This window comes from Peromyscus eremicus, chromosome 9 (genome assembly GCF_949786415.1).
Source record: "Peromyscus eremicus chromosome 9, PerEre_H2_v1, whole genome shotgun sequence".
Lineage (NCBI taxonomy): Eukaryota > Metazoa > Chordata > Mammalia > Rodentia > Cricetidae > Peromyscus > Peromyscus eremicus.
Window position 1 is genome coordinate 84,752,963 of NC_081425.1, and position 21,824 is coordinate 84,774,786.

At 44.8% G+C, this 21,824-nt stretch overlaps 1 protein-coding gene and 1 non-coding gene across 3 annotated transcripts in view; one reads left to right on the forward strand and one right to left on the reverse strand.

The window, feature by feature from the left end:
- Positions 1–21,824, forward strand: part of Cacna1d (calcium voltage-gated channel subunit alpha1 D) — a 304,192-nt gene that overhangs the window by 37,950 nt on the left and 244,418 nt on the right. The gene's annotated exons all lie outside the window — the stretch shown is intronic.
- On the reverse strand, positions 18,077–18,180 carry LOC131920235 (U6 spliceosomal RNA). Its single transcript, XR_009381581.1, has one exon. It is a non-coding gene; the product is annotated as a U6 spliceosomal RNA (small nuclear RNA).

Here is a 21,824-nt window from a genome sequence, read left to right on the forward strand (position 1 = left end):
GGCTTGCTCCAAACGGCTTGCTCAGTCTGCACTCTCTGTTTCTCTGTCTCTTTCTCTCTCTCTCTCTCTCTGTCTGTCTTTTCTTTTCTAATATTTATTATTATTATTATTATTTAGGTTTTTTTTGTTTTTTTGAGACAAGGTTTCTCTGTGTAGCTTTGCGCCTTTCCTGGGACTCACTTGGTAGCCCAGGCTGGCCTTGAACTCACAGAGATCCGCCTGCCTCTGCCTCCCAAGTGCTGGGATTAAAGGCATGCGCCGCCACCACCGCCTGGCTATTTTTTAGTTTTATGTACATGGATGTTGTGCCTGTTTATGTACATACATGTTTTGCATGTATGCTTGGTACCTGGGAAGGCCAGCAAAGGGCATCAGATTCCCTGGAACTGGAGTAATGGACAGTGGTAAGCCACTATGTGAGCACTGGGAATCAAACCCTGGTCCTCTGGAACAGCAGCCTGTGTAACTGCTGAGCCATCTCTCCAGCTTTTTACTCCCCCCACCCCCCCAACCCCGATTTCTCAAGACAGAGTTTCTTTGTGTATCCTTGGCTGTCCTTGAACTCTCTGTAGACCAGGCTGGCCTCAAAATCATAGAGATCCTCCTGCCACTACCTCCTAAGTTCTGGGATTAAAGGCATGACCCCCCCACTTTTTAAAAAATCTGAGCAGGGTGGTGGTGGCGCACGCCTTTAATCCCAGCACTTGGGAGGCAGAGCCAGGCGGATCTCTGTGAGTTCAAGGTCAGCCTGGGCTACCAAGTGAGTTCCAGGAAAGGCACAAAGCTATACAGAGAAACCCTGTCTCGGAAAAAAAAAAAAATCTGATGTAGCTCTCTATTTTTATTTTGATAATCTTAGTGTTTCTATGACCTTTAGCATATATAACTTCATGCTATTTAAAAAATAGGTCAGGTCCATATTTTCAAATAATTTTTGAGGGAGGTGTGCCACCAAATAGGAACAGATTTCAGTGGCTGTGGTAAAATCTTTGGGACAGACTTCTGTAATTTTTTTTCTTATTAAATTTTTTCATTTATTTTTCATACCGACCATAGTTTCCCCTCCCTCTTTTCCTTCCGCCCCTCCCCCACCTCCTTCTAACCCCCTCTCCCAGTCCATTCCTCCTCCATCTCCATTCAGAAAGAGGCAGCAGGCCTCCCATGGAAGTCAACAAAGCATGACATATCAAGTTGAGGCAGGACCAAGCTCCCCCTGCATCAAGGCTGGGCGAGGCATCCCAGCATGGAGAATAGGTTCCCAAAAGCCAGCTCAAGCACCAGGGGCAGGTCCTGATTCAACTGCTAGGAGCCCCACAAACAGACCAAGCTACACAACTGTCACACACATGCAGAGGGTCTAGGTCAGTTCCAAGCAGGCTCCCTAGCTGTTGGTCTAGAGTCCGTGAGCTCAGGTCAGCTGTCTCTGTGGGTTTTCCCTGTCATGACCTTGACCTCCCAGCTTGTACAGTACCTCCTCCCTCTCTTCAACTGGACTCAGCCCAGTGCTTGGCTGTGGATCTCTGCCTCTGCTTCTGTCAGTTACTGGATGAAGACTTCTTGATGACAGTTAGGGTAGTTACCAATCAGATTACAGGGGAAGGCCAGTTCAGGCACCCTCTCCACTATTGCTAGGAGTCTTAGCTGGGGTCATCCTTGTGGATTCCTGGAAGTTTCCCTAGCGTCAGATTTCTCCCTAACCCCAAAATGGTCTCCCCCCCGCATCAAGATATCTCTTTCATTACTCTCCCCCTCCATCTTGCCCCAACCCACCCAACCCCGTTTCTCAGGTTTCCATCCCCTCATTCCCCCCGCCCCCCAGTTTACCCAGGCTGTGTATTTAAACTGAACTCTTTTTTTTAAATGTTATTTCCCACCACGTGGGGTCTACAGAGCATCTTTGTGGTTTCTCATGTGCATTATGCATCCAGGGAGATTTCTCTCTATAGAGATGGTTTGCCTGAGGTGACTTTTCTGGCAGGGTGACCTTCGGTTCTTACCTAGGATTCCTGAGGTGGCTCTGCAACCAGAGCCCTGGTTCTTCCTATGATAGGTGTGAGGAAGCCTCCTGGAGTCCTGAAATGCCCTTGTCGGGGTCATGAGAGGCTGGGGGTGGGGTGGGGCACCAAGCATGTGCAGCGCTGACTAGTCTTGTTAGAATGGGAGGGAGTGAGACTTGGGGTGTGCTGACGAGGTGTCACCGCCACCTTTTCCGACTGACTTTTGGAGGTAGCTTTTGATGTCTTTATTGGGCGTCTATCCTGTGCCGGGCCCTGAGGCGGGCATTGTATTTTTAGGTACTTAATGATGGCAGCAGTAGTACCAGGAATTATGGATGCTTGATTCATCATAGGCACAGTAAATTTTAGAGCACTAATATTGGAAAATTCATACTGGGTGATGTATGCAGCTCCAGGAGAGGAACTGAGGCCATTCTCTGTGTGTCCAACCTGAAGTCCATTGGCCACACGACAACCAGGATAGCTATGAATGAGGCCCAATGCAAAATTTTACTCTTACTTGACACATTATGAGATTTAAACAATTATTATTATTATCACGTGTGTGTGTGTGTGTGTGTGTGTGTGTGTGTGTGTGTATGTGTGTATGTGCGCGCACATATGCATGCCATGGGATGTGTACGGGGGCAAGAGGACAACCATTGAGCTAGTTCTCTCCTTTGATCTGAGTTAATTCTCTCTGATCTTCATACTGTTTCTGAAGATTGACCTCAGGTCACGAGGCTTGCGTGGTAAATGCCACCCCCCATCCCCCAGCCATCTCATGCAATTTTTTTTTTTTTTTTTTTTTTTGTGCCTCAGTTGTGTGGCTCTTAGTGTGAACTTGGTAGATGATGGTGTTGGTTTATAACATCAGAAGGTTACATGCAGATGCCTGCTTTGTACTACTTTGGTACAGTGGGCTGTGTAGGGAGCAGAAGTCCCGTTTTGTAGGATGGATTCTTTATATGAGAACCTCTTCACAGTGACTCCACATACATAAACGTACAAGGAAAGTACCTCAGACGCTTCAGTTCTTTGGAGTGGCCCCCAGAGATTGCTTGAGTTATTTCCAGAAATTTCCTGGGGGTTGGGGAGGTAGAGTATATGAGCTGGCCGTGCTTACTCTTCCCCCCTCCCCTCCTGTGACTATTGCTTTCTGTAATTCAACTGATTGCTTTTCTTTCCAAATTGCTGGCTTAAGCTTTATCTTATCTAATTTTATCTCTTCCAGCCTTGTATATCTAGAGCATCATTAAGGCCTGTGCTCATTCTGTCCCTTCCATTCTCCTGTGCACCCTCCACATCCCCAGGGGATAGGGACTTGATTTGCATACCCTCTGCCTTGTGTGGAGCTGGGCGGGGGGCACAATGAGTGTACTTTTTCCTCTGGAACTTCACTTTTCGTAGCTGACACATTTGGGCCCTTTTAGGGCCTGCTTCTCTGCCTCCTTCCCGTCACCCACAGCCTGCTTGCGTCCTTCTCACTCCATTCTCCCCTTTGGTGCTTGCCTGGTTTTTCTTCCCTTCCGCCTCGTCTACGTGTTCGTTATCTTTTCACTCCAAGCATAGTTAAATACATGATACGTTTCTTTTAATATCAGTGTGTCTCTTCAGACACATTTTAGGAAGAGACTTGGCTGTCAGCACAGGGTCCAACTATTTGCAAATATCCGATCGTGCCACCTCCCCTTCAGGACACTTGTTATTCTACTCATTAATGTTGTCTCTATCTCTTTGCCTTTGTGCCTTGGCTCTGTGTGTGCCTCTGTTCTGCATGTGTCTCTCAGTGTCCTTGGCATTTTCTCTGACACAGATCACTCAACTAGCTTGACACCTTTTCCTCTGCATGGTCCACTGTTTATGGGCATACTCAAATGAGTGGGGAGGAACTAAGGAAGCATTCTGTCAAGCTCACTTAGATAAGAACTGGCGATGACCTACAGGTGCATGCCTTCGTGGTTGTTGCCCTTTCAACTTGCTCATCTAATACAGTGTCACTCAGAGCTTGGCGCGTGCCACCTGGGCACGCTCTCCTGAGGACCTTGCTTCTGTAAGCAGAGCCTCTCCTGGCCTATGGGTTGATTGCCTTCTTGAAATGCGTGGTAAGGAAACCTTCCCATCTGCCGGGCATCTGGAGCCGAGCCACAGGATGCAGAGGATCCAGCATTAGAACAGATTATGTGGTATTTGCCTGTCACTTCCGCTTAAAGGCAAATAAAATCTATTTTTGGCTTAGAATTCTTGCCTCTTGACCTGTGGGTGAATACTGACTGACAGGCTTTACCTCCCATGTAGAAAAGGCTTGCACGCGGGGCCATCAGCTAGAGCTCGGCATTGATGCGTCGTCTTGATGTTCTCTTCCCAGTGCAATTAGAACATGGTGTTTCTTTTGAGGTTACAGAGAGCAAACAAGGATCCTCTTCCCAGACCAGGGGAAGTGAAGGGATTACTTGAAATCCTCTTTTGTCGGCCATAAAAGTGAGATGGGAGCTGGGCACTTACATTAGAAGGTCTTGATAGATTTCAGACCACACATTTCTAGTCCTTTTCTGGAAGAGAAAAACTATATTTTGTTATTATTATTATTATTATTATTATTATTATTATTATTATTATTATTATTTTTAGTTTATTTTACCTTTTAAGACAGGAGCTCGCTCTGTAGGCAGTTTCATTCTGTAGCCAAGCCTGAACCTGTGGCAACCCTCTTGCCCCAGTCTCCCAAGTGCTGGGATTACAGACATGAACCACCATACTAAGAAAACTGTATTTTACATGTAGAGTTTTTTTTTTCTTTTTCTTTCTTAAAAGGTTTTCAAATTGCAGGGCTAGAGAGATGGTCCAGTGGTTAAGAGCACACGCTGCTGTTTCAGAGGACCCAAGCTGGGTTCCCAGCACCCATGTTGGGCAGCTCACAACTGCCTGTAACTCTAGTTCCAGGGGAGCTGATGCCCTCTTCTGGACTCCGTGGGCATCTGTGCTCATGTGCACATGTCCCCCTCCCCGGCATATAAAAACATAATTAACAACTAATAAAAAAGAACTTTACCGAAGTTATCAAATAGAAGGTTGTTTCTAGAGTCCTGAGTTTTAGCACACAGCCAGCCTGTGCTAAGTCTGGCTTCCTGAGCCTGCCTCATTGGCTCTCTGAGTGGGGTGAGCATTCCTGCCTTCCAGGTGGCAGCTAGGATCAGATGGGGGAGCACCCAATCTGTGCTCAGTACACATTTGTGGCAGATAAGCCCTTTGATGAGGCCTGCTGTGAAGGCCTCCGTAGTTTCTTTGTTCTTATTTGTTGGCGTTACTTTGCTTTTTATGATGTATGGCCGGACCTAAAACAACATGTGCTGTCTGTGCTTCTGTGGAGGTTGGTGCCTTCAGGATTGTAACTCGTGGTTTTCGGAAACTTTAAAAGGCTTCATGACTCGGAAAAGGGCAGAGAAGTTTTGAGTTTCCCTTTTCTTTTATTTGCAAAAGATTTGAAGGCTTAAGTCATATAATTAATCATAGAGGAGGTTAAAAGTCAAAGATTTTTCTCTTGCTCTGGTCATTTTTTTTTAAGCTGAACTTGGCATGGCTTGAAGCAAATCTGTGTCTTCCTGACCATTCTCTCTCTTTTTTTTTTTAAACTGAGAAAGTAGATTCTATCTCTAATGAAATAATTGCAAACAGTCCTGTTAACATATGGTAGTGATTTTTTCTCAGAGGCTTGTTGAAAAGCATGGGAACTACCAGGTTAAAAGACGTAAGCGTGGGCCGTCCATATATTCTAGATGCTTATCTCCAGACCACAAGGTCTAAATGACATGAGAAACTATCTTGAAAGACAGTTGGTAGACATTAGCCCCCAGGCTATCCCTAGTCTTACTTTGGTATAGCCTGAGAGCTAAGAATGGTATTAGCATATTTTTGAACCTTTGAACAAAAATCCAGAGCAGAATAATACCGTGACTTGTAAAAATATCCCATTTCCATGTCTGTAAGTTTTATTGGGACCTAGCCCCACCCCCTCATTTACCTAGTGTATGTGGCTTCTGTCCTTTAACAATGGCTGAACGGAGAAGCTGTGTAAAATATTAACTGTCTGGTCCTTTACAGACCGAAGTTTGTAAACCTAGAAACTGGATGGTAAGGAATTTTTGCCTTTGTATGTATCCCTACATGATTTATTTTTGAAGTTCAGCTTTTGACTTAAGTTTTCTTTTTAAAATTCTTATTATCAATATGTAAATAAGAAAATCAAATATTACCCATTAGTCTCATTACTCAGACTACACCTCCTTTAACATTTTTATAACAAAAATAAAAATGCTCACGTTTAGTTTTCAAATATTGTAATAAAGGTATAAAGTAAAACTGTGTCTGGCCTTTCCCACTGTTTCAGTTCCTCATGACATGCTTGATATACCCATGAAGTACTGCTAGTTACCATTCTATTCTGAAGACGGTACAATATACCCATGAAGTACTGTTAGTTACCATTCTATTCTGAAGACGGTACAATATACCCATGAAGTACTGCTAGTTACCATTCTATTCTGAAGACAGTACAATATACCCATGAAGTACTGTTAGTTAGTTAACATTCTATTCTGAAGACAGTACAATATACCCATGAAGTACTGTTAGTTAGTTAACATTCTATTATGAAGACTGTACAATATACCCATGAAGTACTGTTAGTTAGTTAACATTCTATTCTGAAGACAGTACAATATACCCGTGAAGTACTGTTAGTTAACATTCTATTTTGAAAACAGAACAATATACCCATGAAGTACTGTTAGTTAGTTAACATTCTATTTTGAAGACGGTACAATATACCCATGAAGTACTGTTAGTTAGTTAACATTCTATTTTGAAGACGGTACTGTATACCCATGAAGTACTGTTAGTTAACATTCTATTTTGAAAACAGTACAGTGCAAGACAGAAAGGCAAAAAGGGATCCCATGTGCTCATCATTCAGCTTCAGCATTGCTCAACATGTGTCCATTCTTGAGCTTCTTTTCCATTGACTTCCCATAGTACCTTGAAGCAGTTCTTAAGCATACAGTTAATCTCGGCTTACTCCTAAAAGAGACATACCCGGCGTCCACTAGCTCATGTGAAAAACAGCAGTGATTCCTGATGTAAACTTGAACACCGAGTGTTATTTATAGCGTCTTTTTAAAGGTTGGTTTCTTGCACTGTTTGTTTGTTTGTTTTTTTTTTTTTTTTTTTTGGTTTTTCGAGACAGGGTTTCTCTGTGTAGCTTTGCGCCTTTCCTGGAACTCACTTGGTAGTCCAGGCTGGCCTCGAACTCGAACTCACAGAGATCCGCCTGCCTCTGCCTCCCGAGTGCTGGGATTAAAGGCGTGCGCCACCACCGCCCGGCTGCACTGTTTGTTTGAATTAGGATCCAGATAAGGTCTCCACAGTGATATTGAGCCTTGTGTTTTAAGTCCGTCTTAATCCACTCATTCTTCCCATGTCTCTTTCACTCTGGTTGCTTGTTCTTCAGAGAAACAAGGTTATTTGCTAGGTGGATGTTTCACACCCCTGGCCTATTATCTACGATATTCCTCTGGCTCCTGAACTTCCTGGGAGCTGTAGTTAGATTCTGAGACTGTCACATTAAGTTTTTCTTTCTTCTTAGCTAGGCTCATTCTTTCTTGTTTTATATTTATTTTTATTTTTCAGTGTGGTGTGTGTGTATGTGTGTGTGTGTGTGTGTCTGTGTTTGTCTGTGTGTCTGTGCGTGTGTGTGCATGAGTACAAGTGCCTATGGAGGCCAGGGCTTTCAGATCCCTTGGGCCCAGAGTAACAAGAGGTTGTGGAGCCTGCTGGATGTGGGTGCTGGGAACCAAACTCTGGTCTTCTGGAAGGGCAGCAAGAGCTCCTAACTGCTGAGCCGTCTCTAGGTTCTAGCTAAGGTATTTCATACGTGGTCTGCATTCTTCCTATGGGAGGTTCATTTGGTACCTTTTTTGCCTATTTGTGATATTAGCTTCAGTGTTAACCATGTAAATTAAGTCATTCCATACAGGTTATAGGATAGAGACTCTATCATTGCTTTGCTTTTTATTGGTGTAAATGTTTGATTCTTTTTTCATATATTTTCCAGTTTGGGGTGTTTTGAGTCAGCTTCTTGTTTGGCAGTGTGTTTATTTTTGCACCTGCTGTGACCAAAACACCTGCTAGAAAAAAACTGAAGGGAGGCTAGATCACCGGGGTCATGGATTTGGATCATTCAGTCCGTCATCTTAAAAGCTTGGACAGCAGGCCAGAGTGGCCCAGTGTGTGGAAAACAGTGGACCAAGAAGCAGAGAAGAGGAGAGAAAGTGTACTGAATCTTCATCTTCAAGGTCCATCCCTAATGACCCACTTTGAGCAGCAAGGCTCTACCACCTAAAGGGTCTTCAGTCTCCTAAAATAGTGTGCCAGCTGGAGAACAAGTGTCCAAAACATGATGTGTGTGTGTGTGTGTGTGTGTGGTGTGTGTGTGTGTGTGTGTGTGTGTGTGTGTGTGTGTGTGTGTTGGGGTATATGTAAGAAGTGGCCACAAAAAATAGATCCCTTTTGCTGTTTTAAATTGTTAAGTGTTGTGGATTTAACTGTATTTAATGTGATTGTCCCCTATTTGCTTCAGTGAGCCTTCTCAAGCTGACTCCCAATTCTTCTGACATGAATTTATCCAGTCTAGTTTGGTAATTTCTTTGAATTTATTATTAACAAGCATTTAAATGGTACTTCTCATCCCCAGTCCCCATCAGTCCCCATCTCTGGTGAGGATGATAAAGGACTTTGCAGTTGAGTTAGTATTTGTTTCTTCCGAGATGTGCATCAGTGTAGATGTAGACTGTATAAGAACCTATTTGAGCTCTCAATGCCTGCCTGTACTTGGGTAAGCCATGTGAGCAGTACCCAGGAATGTGGCTTCCAACAACAATGAACATGAATAATAATTATTATCCTAATAACAGCCAACTCTTATGAAGTGCTTGATGTGTGCCAGGCCTGCACATTTTAAAGTTGTTGTAAGAACAGGAAAGCACCCAGCACAGAGGTGCCATTATTGTTTAGTTCTTGCAACTGCAGTGGAAGAATCAGTCTTACTTTGCAGATGAGGATACTGTCTTTCAGAGAGATTGATACCTTGCTCAAGGTCACATGGTTTCTAAGTGGATTCCAACTCAAATCTGTCCAATACCAGAGTCTGAACTTATTCTTGCCAAGGGAGAGGGACCATGGGATTTCATTATTCTATAAATAATGCAAATTAGACCCCAGTAAGTGCAAAGAAGAAAATGAAGACCATCCATAATTCTACCGTGGGTGCACAACCTTCAGTGTTCCTGTCTAGCCTGTGTTTTTATGCCTTTTGATTTAATTTTGTACGCACTCCACCTCTGTCGGGCCGTCAGTGAAGGCTGTTGCAAATTCATTAAAGGACCTTGGGACTGAAGACATATAAGTCACAGCCAGGACATTTCATGAACTGGTAGATGGGGCAGCACATAAACCTGATAAGTTCAAACTGTGTCCAGCTCAGGGAAGCTCTTCTGGTCACAGTGTCCCCTCCTGCCCTGTTCCTCTTGCTGTTAAACGGTCTCTCTTGCTGAACAACTAAAATCACCAATGAAGAGACCAATTTTCCTGCATGTCCAATTTTAGAATTTACACGATAGAGTATGAAAAATGCAAGGCCAACAATAACTGCTTTCGGGTTTCATAGATGGGCATGCAGGGGCTAGAGGCAAAGAGGCTTCCCAAGACAGATGCACCCTGGGCTGACTCTCATTGCCTGAAAATGTGCAAATGTGGCAGAGAAAGTTCCACAGGGTATGACAGGTCATGAGAGCCCCAGTCCTGAGGGTTTCTACACAAGGAAAAAAATCAGGTGGGACATGACCTAACAAGCCGTTAGGCATTTGCCAGGTGGCCCGTGGAAACCACTTGCACGTTGGTTCTGTTTGCAGGGAGCAAGACTAAAGCTTCCTCTCTGAGTTAATTTGAGAAGAGTTGCGTTTTCAGTCTACATGCAGCTCCTGTGTGGTTGGTACGGTGAGATGCAGACACTGTAGAGTTGATGGGTGGCATGGTGGCCAGCACAGTGAGATGCACACACTGTAGCTGTAGAGTTGATGGGTGGCATCTGGCTTAAAAGCTCAGGCTGTTGTCCTGCAGACTTGGGTTCTGCTCTTAGCTGTGTCTCTTACTCACAGTGTGCCCTGTTGAATTGTTTGGTCTCTCCCCTGTGGAATGCGGCCACTACAGAACCTCCCTCATATGCTCACAGGGGATGGGAGGCTGAGAAGAGATGTGATGAAGCATTGAGCAGTATGCTTGGCACGGAGGAAGGACGCTGTGGGGATTAGTTAATGGTTTATAGTTCTGAAAGGGAAGCGGGCAGAGGGGTTGCTCAGGCTGGAGAACTGTGGGTCATCTGATATAGTAACAGAAACTGTGCTATGAGGCCTTAGGTAAGTGGCTCTTTAATGGGGAGAGGCTCTCAGTTTCCTCAGCCGAGAGGAGAGTGGTTCTAAATGACCAATTAGGTTGTGTCCTTGACCGCAATCTGTGATTGTGCAGTTTTGAAGATGTCTTATTGAGTACAGACTTCTTCTCAGAATGTCCTCTTTGATCTCCCCACCTATCCAGGACTCCTTCCTGAATAAATGTCAGATTAGTAGCACAACTAGGCATCTTTACCCAGTACTCTCCCTCCCTTCTCTTTCTCCATCCCTTCATCTCTCTCCCTCTCTCCCTGTACATTGAAATCTCTAGGGTGTCATGCATGCTAAGAAAATATTCTGCCACTGAGCTTTATCTCCAGCCTCTTTATTTTGGCACAGGGTGTCACTGCATCACCCAGGTTGGCTTTGAACCCACTCTGTAGCCTATGGCAGACTTGAACTCACCATCTTCCTGTCTCAGCCTCTTAAGAAGCTGGGATAACAGGTCTGCATCATCAGACCCCGGTCCTGTCACTATTGTGTGCTGAGTGCAGATCAGTGAGACTCCTTGGTGTGGCCTCTGGTGCCCACCTACCTTGTCTACCACCATCAATTTGCCTTGGACTTTGCCGAGGTTGGCTTTAAGTCAGGGCCTCTGCCAAGTCTCAGAAACCTCACTAATGAGCAGCTGTGCCCATTACCTTCTTAGAGCCCCAATCTACTAGTAGATAGAGACTTGAAGATGACTGTGCTTGTGGCTGGACAGACAGCCCAGTGGTTAAGAGCACACACTGCTCTTGCAGAGGACCTGAGTTTCTCAGAATCCGTACAGGTTCACAACCATCTTTAACTCCAGCTCCAGAGAATTCCAATCCTTCATGGGCATCTGCGCTCATATATGCACATACCCATGTGTGTATGCATGCGCACACACATATAGACAATTACAAATGAGTGAAAAAAAATCTTTAAAAATCACAGGGTCAGAGCTTCCCTCTCTGTGCTCTGGGAACACACAGGGGTGAGGGTGAAGGGGCTCCCCTCTGACCTTGGACTCTGTCCTTCCTTCATTCTACTTCCGGGAAGCGATGAGGCCGCTCTTCCGATGAGCACCACGGTTAGGATTCTGCTCACCTGTACTGGAGAGCACGTGCTTGGCGGTTGGAACCCGCGAAGGCTGACTTTCTATGAGCTGAAAGGACTGTGAGAAGCGACAGAGAGCCTTTTCCAGGGCAGCGTATTTTGAATGAGCTCTTAAAGGTGCTGACAGTGGTCCCTCACTGGGGCCCCTGTGCCTCTCGGTGAACTTTTCATGCTGCTGTGTGTTTGATGGGGGTAGAAACAGCAAGGCTTTGACTCTTGCCTACACCCCTGTTACTGTCCCTGTCCCCGTCAGAAGATTTTCTCTACCGATGATTACAATGCCAGCCTCTTCCTTGGCTTTGCCGGGTAGCCCTTCTAGCACGAGCCACAAGGCTAAGTTCCAGAAGACAGGAGTGCCAGGCCAAGGAAGATTATTCTGGATACCACAGCCAGGTGCAGACTCAAGGGAGGTCTGGGCTCATTAGAGAAGGAACGTTTTCTTTTCCTTCCATCAAGCCAAAGGGGTGATTTGCAGATTCCTCTGTACTTTGGTTTCCCTTGGCCGTCTGTGCCTTGTCCTCACGCTTCCTGTGCGTGCCTTGGTCTCCTGAGTGCACATTTGGCAGAATGGTTAGAAAGACTCACAGTAGGCACACCGGTGTTGTGGCTGTGCTGATGTGGCATGAAATAATGGAACAGGAAAACACACCTGATGCTGTGTTTTCACGGATCGATCCTTCTAGAAAGCTGAATTTTCCACAGTGCAGGAGCTGAATCTTGCCCAGTGTAAACAACACACATGTACACACACCATTTTGAAGCCATTTTGGAAGAAAACTCGGAAGTAGACCACACAGTTCACTGCCCTCAGAGGTAGCCAGGTTGGCATGTGGCTATCTGCTGTCTCCAGCTTACAGGGTCACTGTTGGAACCCCAGGGGTTCTGCAGGGGCCGCCCGTTGCTGGGCCCTACAGTTGGTGGCTGCGGAGTCTTGGATTGGCTGATGCTTGTTTCTGGTCCTATGTCATCAGATTTCTCTTTCCATCCCCCCCCCCCCCCCCCCCCCGCTCCCAATTATTAAATCTTTATCTTGTTTGTAATTTCTCTCCCTTCTAATTTGTGTGTTCAGAAATAAGAATGCAATTTATGTAGAGACATAAAAATGAATTCTCCTATAGAGTAGACCCTCATGGTAGATGCTGCCTGAGTGTCCCCATTTGGGGCCTATGACCAGGGTGGCTTCCTTTGCATTTGCAAAGGAAGCCACATCTGCTGTCCTTGCTTAGAATACAAGAGATTAATTCAGCTGGCACTCACTGGGGCTTCTGTTGGATTTGATAAGTATCACTCATAAAAGGAAGTGGTGTGGAGCCGGGCGGTGGTGGCGCACGCCTTTAATCCCAGCACTCGGGAGGCAGAGCCAGGTGGATCTCTGTGAGTTCGAGGCCAGCCTGGTCTACAGAGTGAGATCCAGGACAGGCACCAAAACTACACAGAGAAACCCTGTCTCAGAAAAAACAAACAAACAAACAAACAAAAAAACCAAAACCCAAAACAAAACAAATGTGGTGTGTGGGGTATTGAGCTATTAATGGTAGAGGAACAGATAGTAGAACATTCTTTAGAAGTCTGGTTATTTACAGGGTTTCACAAATCTTTGTGCTGTTTTAAAACATGTAGAGTCTGGCTTTAAGAATGAGAAAAAAATATAAATTAAATTAAAATATACATGCCGTCTCACTGATGCCGTGAGATTTAACACTCGAAATCAGAAGGACAGCTCGGGACCCCAGTTTTGTTTTTCCCGTGCACTGGTTTCACAATGCCTTATGTTCGTTCACATAGCCTAATTGTCTTAACTTGGATGTGCTTTCATTTAGACACACTTACTGACTTTGAGATGGGAACGACACAGGCATTAGAATGGATGTGTATCTATGCCTTTAAGATCATGTGGGAGGGGAGAGAGTTAACCCAACTCTGGATTTCTAGTCTTGCCTCTTCTGCTGTTGGGCTTGGTGTGGAGAGCCCTGGGGAGAAATTCTTACTTTTTTGGGATTTCTAGTGTGGGTGATTCTGGAAGATTCTGTATTATACCCTAAATGCATTGCTACCTGGGACACGGGTCTTTACTGCTTACTCTAAAGAGGACTGCCATAAGTAATGTTATTTAAACTTTGAAAACTTCAGAATTACACGATTCTTTAAAAGTTGACTCTCTCAATATCACGTTTATTATTGTTTATTTTGAGAATGAAGTACCTTCACTCCTCCCTCGACTTTTCCCAGATCAGTGCTCCCTTCCCTACCCACCTGACTTTTTATTCTCTTAACTCATCAAGTACTGTGCATGTTGGCCATATACTCTCAGATATGTGGCCTTCCATGGGAGCATGGTTGACTCCCTAGGGGCCACAACCTTAACTAAAACTTAACTTTCCTTTTTCCAACATCTATTAGTTACCAATAGCTCCTTATTTTTAAAAATTGACACAGAAATATTCTCCATTGGCCATTCAAGCACTCTCCTTGGAACTAGCTCAAAAGTGATCTGCAGAGATCCTGATGATATCATGAAATCTGAGCCAACAGATCATCTCCTAGTGGTATTCTTGCACTGTCTGTTCACCTTAGCCCTTGCAGTAAACTGCTATGGTGGAAAAGTCATTTTACCTTCAAATACTCAGATTTTTTTTCCTCCTGAGTATTTCTGCCTGTCTACTCTATAGGATACAATATTAAAGAGTATGAGACTTGAAATGGGAGAGACTGGCTGCATGGAACCTGAACACTGTACGATGTGCTGGCCTAGACAGGCAAGAACAATGAGGCTGGGTGGCCAACCTTCCCATCTACACATAGGCCTGTGACCCTGAGTATAGCATGGTAAGCAGGCCGTGAAGAGTCCTGGATCCTGCTCCCCTCCATGTATCGTTGTTCCCCAAACTCAAAGGTAGTGAGTAGTGGTGGTAGGTGACCTTGGGGCTGTGGGGAAGGCTTGAAGAAGAACATGATTTCCCCGTTCACCACCAGGCACCCCTGGAGGCTGGGTGAACCTCCCACAGTGCATTCTTGACTTGTCATAGCTAGCAGGCTTTCCTCTGGGTTTGGCTCAGGCCACTGTGTGACCTGCTCACTGCCAGTTTCTTTGAAGATGTTTATTTTGTGGCTCATTTGGAAGATTCTCCATGGATATGTAACATGGGCTCAGAATGCTGGGTAATTCCTTACCTGTTCTTTGCGACTGGCTGTTTTTCCATGTGCGTTGCAGGTCACTTTTGACTTCTCAGGGGTGTCTCTACCAGTCTTCATTGTACGGCTTCTTAAGGACAGCCACACGAGCTGTCGCATGGCCCAGAGGAAGCTGGCATGCCTGAAAGGTTGTGAGAGAAGAATGGAGAGGAAAATACAGATTTTAGATTTATAGATATTTAAATAAGAAGATCCCAAAGCATTTTTTTACTTAAATGAGCAATTACTTCCTTAACTTGGGGGTGGAAATATGTTCTGAAATTTGTTTAGTCAGCCCCCCTCTGAAATAAATATAATTACAGCAATGATATCATTTCTGTTTAAAAATGTTTGAAAGGGTATCAAGACAACGTGATTAAGTCCCTAATTGTTTGCCAAATTTTCTTTAAAGTTACATTTTTTTGGGGGGGTTCTGTGCCAAAAAACATCTTAAACTGATGAACATATAGTTCTCCTCACTGATGTTGGCTGAATTTTAATTGGATGACTACTTTCATAGTTGAGGAAATACATTTAGGTTGGTCCTACGCCCCATGGTGCCAGATTTCAATCCAAGAAAAAAAAATCTCCCCCTCAGCTTAGTGCTGATGCATACTCAAATAGCACGGGTCTGAGGTCTTTTCCTTGGCCAAGGGCACACAGTGACTTTCCAGAGGCTTGGTGCCTCATGGAATTAGGCAGATTGGAGATTCTGGGCCTGGCCTGCCTTCCACCTGCTGGCACTATGGCTTTCCAACTTCCTTTAGGAAGCCTTCAGAAGACATCACATCCGGTCCTGAGCCTCGGTTATCCAGCTCAGACTGATGCAGGCAGACCCAGTTGGGCCCAGAAGCTCGTGTTTGTAGCCAGTATGACCTGGCTTTCATCATCATAAGCTCTAGGACAGCCAAGGCTACATAGAGAGCTCCTGTCTCAAAATAAAACCCGAACCAAAGGAGAGCAAAACTAGATTCTCCCTCCTCTAGCAATGCTCCATCACCAATAGCTCTTCAGTGAGGGCTGGGGCCTGGAGGTGGCATAGGCCTTCTATACCAAGATTGTAGTTCACCTACACCAGGATTATAGACCATCATCACCAGATAGCTCTTCAGTGGGGGCTGGGGCCTGGAGGTGGCACAGGCCATCTATACCAAGATTGCATCTGAATTGACTTACGTAGGTCTTGTGCAAGTAGCAACAGCTGCTGTTAGTTCATGATAGTGACAGCCAGGTCCTGTCCAGAACACAGCATGTCACAGCCCTCCTCCCTATCCTCTGGAGATTATAGTCTTTGTCCTCTTCTGCAGTGTGTCCTGAGCCTTGATAATGGGGAGGTTAATGTAGATGTCCTGTCTGGGGCTGAGCACACAGTCTCTTATGCCTAGCACTGTGTGTGATTCAAGTTCTGCTTCTCTCCATTGCCCACTGCCCACTGCCCAAAGAAGATTCCCTGACCAAGGCCTGTGTCTACGGGTATAAACATAAATATTTAGAATGCATCTTGACAGTGTGTCCGCTCAGCAAAAGAACAATACCACGTTCCTTTGTAACCTGCAGACCAATCACTTCCCCTATCTTCTCTCCAGCTTGGGGCTTGTGAGTGAGAATGCATGGGATTTTGTTAGTGAATTCCCTGTTTTTTGCAGCTGGGTTAGGAGCAGTCCACACTGCCCTCGTCTACTGATATGGATTCTTCTGCTTCTATTCGGTTTGTAGATAATTTCCTTTTGTTTGTTTGTTCTTGGTATCGGGGAGGGGGATCTTCCTTTTTTTAAGTATCCTTCACTCTGAATTTAGAATCACCATGATAAATATAACAGAATGTAGCCTCACCCCCGCTTCCCTCCCCCTCTGCTTTTCTCTCTCCTCAAACTCCCTCCTTCTGTCCCTTCACTTCCCTTTTCTCTCCTCTCCCTCACACCATGTCCTTGTCTATTCCGTCACTCTTCCTCTTGTCATCTCCCTGCCTCAGCCTTCAGAGAGCTAGGGTTATAGCCATCTGTCACACCTAACTTTCTCATGAAATATCTGCCACCACAAACCCCAGACTCGCTCAGGTCAGTGGCTCTTTCTTGTGTGAGTCCCCAGCATAGACACCTCCAAGTGACGAAGCATCCCCAGGCTCAAGGAAGGAATGTTCCACCTGTGTGAGCAGCAGCTGCTGGGTCTGTGGAAACTTCCTGGCCACATTACCAGCTACTTGCAGGTTCCGTCAAGCTGTCTCCCTGCGCATTTAGGCAGGGACACTAACAGCTGCTGTGACTCGGTGACCTGGGCTTCAGATAAAAGTTAAAATAATGACGCCCTTTTAGCTGACACACGGATGCAGACAGGCTTCACTACTCGTTAGTGGAGCTACTTTAATGAAGGGTTTAATAAAATTCTAACTCTTCTGACTAACTAGATGGGGCTTTTGTTCACTTAGATCCAACCCTACGTAAGTTGTACCAACAGTGTGGTTTACATGGTTGCTACAGCTGGCTGACATGCTCACACCTTGCTTACAGTCTCCAGGAGTGATGGTGTTTCAGCCTGCTCCTGCATTTGAAGGTCAGGCTCCTGCAGGGGGCATGCTGGTCATGTGGGGGCATCTTACTGGTGCTGCTGCTGTAGCTGTCCTGAGAAACGACAGTCTGCTCACATGCATGCTCCAATGCCTTTAGGCTGGTTGCAATGGAGACCTCAGTATAAGGTGCCTGTTCCCACTCTGATTATATATTTATTTATATTTACAAAGGAATAGTTATGTGAAGAGTTTGTCATGAGAACCATTTCTTCCCAAGTCAATTGAAAAAACATGACTCTTAATAGTTTTATTTTGTTTTTCTTTTTTTTTCTTGTTACAAGGTTCTTTTATTTTCTTAAGAAATTTTCTACTCACTCTACATACTATCCACAGATTCCCCCCTCCCCCCTCCTCCCACCCCCCCCCAGCCCTCTTTCCCAAGCCACCCTGCAACCCCTCATCCCCCAAATCGAGGTCTCCCATGGGGAGTCAGCAGAGCCCAGCTCACTGAGCCTAGGCAGGTCCAAGCTCCTCCCCTACTGCACCAAGGCTGTGCAAAGGGGTCACACCACAGGCACCGGATTCCCAAAAGCCTGCCCATGCACCAGGGACAGATCCCGATCCCCCTGCCTTGGTGCCCCCCAAACAGTTCGAGCCAAACAATCATCTTCTGTATCCAGAGGGCCTAGTCCAGTCCCATGGGGACTCCACAGCCGCCAGTCCACAGGTCATGGGCTTCCACTAGTGTGGCCGGTCATCTCTGCACGCCCTCCCATCATGATCTTGACGTCCCTCGCCTGCAGAATGCCTCCTCTCTCAAAAATATGGAATGCTTCACGAATTTGCGTGTCATCCTTGTGCAGGGGCCATGTTAATCTTCTCTGTATTCCAATTTTAGTATATGTGCTGCCAAAGCGAGCACTGTTTTCTTCTTCTTCTTCTTCTTCTTCTTCTTCTTCTTCTTCTTCTTCTTCTTCTTCTTCTTCTTCTTCTTCTTCTTGATTTTTTTGAGACAGGGTTTCTCTGTGTAGCTTTGTACCTTTCCTGGAACTCACTCTGTAGCTCAGGCTGGCCTCAAACTCACAGAGTTCTTTTCTTCTTGAAAGACAGGGTCTCCCTCTATATAACCCAGACTAGACTGGAACTTTACTATGTAACCCAGTACAGTCAATCCTCTTCCCTCAGATTCCTAAGTACTAAGATTATCATTTGCTACCTTGCCCACTTGACACACAAATGTACACCTATACTTAGGCTCCCAAATTCTGTAATATTTAGCCCTATATATAGCAGGCTCATGACCAGGGAATCGAATGTGTTGACTGAATCCTCAGTTGTATGTGTATTTCAAAACAGGAATTTTGTATTATTGTGTCACAGAAAAAAGTTATATAAGCTAAATTATATATATATATTAAATGGCCAGACATTGGAAGTCAGTAAACGGCTTTTGCAGTCGCTGGATTTGTTGTTACTGACTCTGTCAGCAGCGGGTTGTTTCTCTTTTCCCCTCCCTCCTTACACTTGGGAGACTTCTTCCTGCCAGCCAGGCAGCAGTGTCTCTGTGAACATGCCCTGATGAGTTGAAGGACTCTTAGGAGTGGGAGAGGGTTCTGCAGTGTAGGGAGAGAGTTATAGCTCCCCACCCTCAGGCATCCATTTAATCTCACATGGAAACACCCCCCTTTAAAGTTTTCATTCTGAATGATGATGTTATTGGAAAGCACTTTGTATCTTAGGAACTTTTAAGGAAAATATATTGAAGTTGTGATAAACGCGTGAATCAAAGTGACTTGGGAGCAAACCTTTGTTTTCCTGAAGCCTGCACGGTACTCTTTCTGTGAAGTGTATATAGCAGTAGTCTGTGGGCGCTCTACCCAAATGACTGAGCTGGAAACCAAGAGACTTAGTCAGCATTCATCCTTACAGATTCATAAGATGAATTAATATCAGACTTCCAACTATGTTTTTTATGTCCCGTCTCCAACACCGTGAATGATACTGAACCTTAGCAAGGATTTAACCACAACCATATTGCAAGGTGCAAGGCAGGGCTTTGCTGATGGAGTTTAGGTGAAAGGTGGCCTTGGAGGATGGGCCTCCAGCCCCATGCTCTGTTGCCTTTTCTGTTTTCCCATTAGTTACTTTCCAGAGGTTATGTCCAAAAAGGTCAATGCATAAGAGGTATTTAAGGCTTCTAACCCTGAGGGCCCAGGGCTGTCATTCAACACTACACGGGCCCATCACTGTGTCCACCTCAAATCATTCTCAGTGGTGTTCGGCTCCTCACCTCTCCTTTATGACTGGCTGCACCTGCCTCACTGGGAAGGAAGACTAGCTGTGTTTGCCTCACAGCAGAGAGCTTGCCTGGTTCTCACCCAGGTAACTCTCCCTGCCTTTAGGCATTATTGCCTTATAAGCCCTTCCAGGCTTATTCCTTATTTATTTTTAAAATATTAACATAAAGTGTGTGTGTGTGTGTGTGTGTGTGTATGCATGCCAAGTTCTTTGAGCTGTGGCCTATGGATTATTTTAATCTCCCACCACAGTCAGAATACATAACAGTTCTGTGGTGCTCCTCCATATTTATTTATTCCGCCCCTTTGTGGTCATACTTCTCTTTCACCAGAACCCTTGGCAACTAGTGATGCATGCTGTCATATGGATTTGCCTTTTCTAGAATGCCATACAAATGCAGTCACTCAGCATAATGCCCTTGAGATTCACTTAGGCTCAATAGTGTATGGCACTCGTTAGTTCCTTTTCATGGATCAGTATGACTGTATTTATGGGTGTGCTAGCTTTTAGCCATTCATCTGTTGAAGGAAATTTGTGTTCTTTACAGTCTTTGGTGGTCATGAACAGAGCTTTTATGAACATGCAGGTTTCTGTGGAAATGCTGATTTTTCATTTCTCTTGTGTCCACACTTACGGACTGGAATCACTGGGTCATACACTCTGTGTGTTTAACACTATAAGAAACTTCCCCAGAGTGGCCATGCATAAGAGTTTCAGTTGTTTAAAACCCTTTCCAACACTCAAGAGTGTCCACATTTTTTTATTAAACCTTTTCCAATAAGTATGTGGTAGTTTTTGCTTCCCTAATAGGTACTGTTGAACATCATTCCAGACTCGCTTCCGTTTGTTCAACCTCCTTGGTGAAGGGTCTCCTTCTATCCTTTGTCCATTTCAAACACTGGCTTAGGGGGCTGCAGAGATGACTCAGCAGTTAAGAGCACTGGCTGCTCTTTCAGAGGACCCGGGTTCAATTCCCAGTATCCACATGACAGTATACACAACTGTCTGTAACTCCAGTTCCAGGGGATCCAACCCTGACACACAGACGTACATGCGGGCAAAACCAATGCACATAAAATAAAAATAAATTAGGCCAGGTGGTGGCACGCACCTTTAATCCCAGCACTCAGGAGGCAGAGGCAGGATCAATGTGAGTTCGAGGCCAGCCTGGGCTACAGAGAGAGTTCCAGGACAGCCAGGGAGAAAGGCTTTCTTGAAAATATATATAAAAACAAACACTGATTTGTTTGCCTCCTTGCTGCAGAACTGGGGGAGTCCCTCACGTGTCCTGGTTCCAGGTCTTCTAATCAGACACGTGATTGACAAGTGTTGTTAGGAGCTTGTCTCTTCATTCAGGGTTTTTGCAAAGCAACCGTTTTCAGTTGTTTTTCTTTAATTTTTTTTATCAGACATACTTTTTGTATCATATTCAGTATTCTTTGCACAATTAAAGACTGCAAAGATTCTTTGTGTTGTGTTCTTCTTGGAAACTTTATGGTTAAGTTTATAAATTAAGATTTCGGATCCATTTTGAGTGACGTTTTGTAGACTGTATGAGCTCTTGTGGGTTTCCTGTTCTTATGCTTTCTAATTGTTTCATGGCCCTGTTTCCCAGATGACTCGTCTTTGAGCATTTGTTAAAAATCATTTGGCCACTGTGACTCATTTCTGGATTTCTGCTCCCTGGTCTGCATCTAGCCGTCCATCAATAAACACTGTTTGACTTCTGCAGCCTCGTTGCAAGTCTTCAAACTGGATGGCATGAGTTCTCAGTAGTATTCTTATTATTCACAATTATTTTACCGACTTTAAGAGGGAATTCCTTTGTCTTTTCACATAGATTTTAAATTGCTTGTTGCTTTCTGAACTAAACTAAAAACAAATTTAAAAACCTGATGCGGTTTTCACAGCTGTTCTACAGATGAATTTGGGAGAATTGATATCTCAATATGTCAGGTTTTTCCAGTTCATGAATATAGTATGCTTATACAGATCTCCTTGGAGTTATTTGGACATGTTATTATTACTTCATTTACATCAAGTTTATTGTTCTGTATCACTGGAGGAACATTCAGTCTTTTCCCATCAAGCTTGAGGCAGCTGTGAGTGCTGTGTGACCCTCGGTAGACTGAGGCCCCTCAGTTCCTCTTGTTACTGGGCTTACTCAATGGTTCTGTTATGAGGAATTCCTGGATTTTGTCAAATGACTTTCTACTCCTGTCGAGAGCGTGTGTGCTTTCATACCATCTGTGTGGGATACTATGTCGT